Below are 1663 nucleotides of genomic sequence, written 5' to 3' on the forward strand. Positions count from 1 at the left end.
CGCAATACCTTTAAAGCATACTTAGCAACTGTCTCGGAGACTTCACGTACTTTGCACTCAGTAACCCACTATGAGGAATCGTACTCTTGTGCAAAGAGAACGAGAGAAAGAGAGAGAAAGAAATGGCATAGAAAAGTCAGGGTGTTGTAGTAATTTCTGCAGCGAATCCATTAAAGGTATTTTCTAACAATCACAGCCGATGTGCATACTCGACAGACGCCCTTTGAAGAATACTGATCAAGGTATCAGATTGATCAAGGTTGAAAACTTTCGCTGATTAAGCCTACATGGTTTATTTGAACATATATATCATCATCATCATCAGCCTGATTGCGCCCACTGCAGGGCAAAGGCCTCTCCCACACTTCGCCTACTACCCGGTCATGTACTAATTGTAGCCATGTTGTCCCTGCACACTTCTTCATGTCATCCACCCACCTAACTTTCTGCCGCCTGCCTGCTACGCTTCCCTTCCCTTGGAATCTAGTCCGTAATCCTTAATGAGCATCGGTTATCTTCCCTCCTCATTACATATGCTGCCCATGCCCATTACTTTTTCTTGATTTCAACTAAGATGTCATTAAACCGCGTTTGTTCCCTCACCCAATCTGCTCTTTTCTTATTCCTTAACGTTACACCAATCATTCTTCTTTCCATAGCTCGTTGCGTCGTCCTCAATTTAAGCAGAACCCTTTTCGTCAGCCTCCATGTTTCTGCCCCATACGTGAGTACTGGAAAGACACAGCTGTTATACACTTTTATCTTGAGGGATAGTGGCAACCTGCTGCTCACGATTTGAGAATGCCTGCCTAACGCACCCCAATCCATTCTTATTCTTCTGGTTATTTCAGTCTCATGATCCGGATCCGTGGTCACTACCTGCCCTAAGTAGATGTATTCCCTTACCACTCCGAGTGCCTCGCTACCTATCGTAAACTGCTGTTCTCTTCCGAGATTGCTAAACATTACTTCAGTTTTCTGCAGATTACTTTCAGACCCACCCTTCTCCTTTGCCTCTCCAGGTTAGTGAGCATGCATTGCAATTGGTCCCCTGAGTTACTAAGCAAGGCAATATCATCAGCGAATCGCAAGTTGCTAAGGTATTCTCCATCAACTTTTATCCCCAATTCTTCCCACTCCAAGTCTCTGAATACCTCCTGTAAACACGCTATGAATAGCATTGGAGAGATCGTATCTCCCTGTCTGATGCCTTTCTTTATTGGGATTTTGCTGCTTTCTTTATGGAGGACTACGGTGGCTGTGGAGCCTCTATAGATATATTTCAGTATTTTTGCGTATGACTCATCTACACCCTGATTCCGTAATGCATCCATGACTGCTGAGGATTCGACTGAATCAAACGCGTTTTCGTTTTCAATGAAAGCTATATGGAAGGGTTGGTTATATTCCGCACATTTCTCTATCACCTGATTGATAATGTGAATATGGTCTATTGTTGAGTAGCCTTTACGGAATCCTGCCTCGTCCTTAGGTTGACAGAACTCTAAGGTGTTCCTGATTCTATTTGCGATTACCTTAGTAAATACTTTGTAGGCAGCGGACAGTAAGCTGATCGGTCTATAATTTTTCAAGTTTTTGGCGTCTCGTTTCTTATGGATTAGGATTATGTAAGCGTTCTTCCAAGATTCCGGTACGCTCGAGG

Source organism: Dermacentor albipictus, chromosome 5 (genome assembly GCF_038994185.2).
Source record: "Dermacentor albipictus isolate Rhodes 1998 colony chromosome 5, USDA_Dalb.pri_finalv2, whole genome shotgun sequence".
NCBI lineage: Eukaryota > Metazoa > Arthropoda > Arachnida > Ixodida > Ixodidae > Dermacentor > Dermacentor albipictus.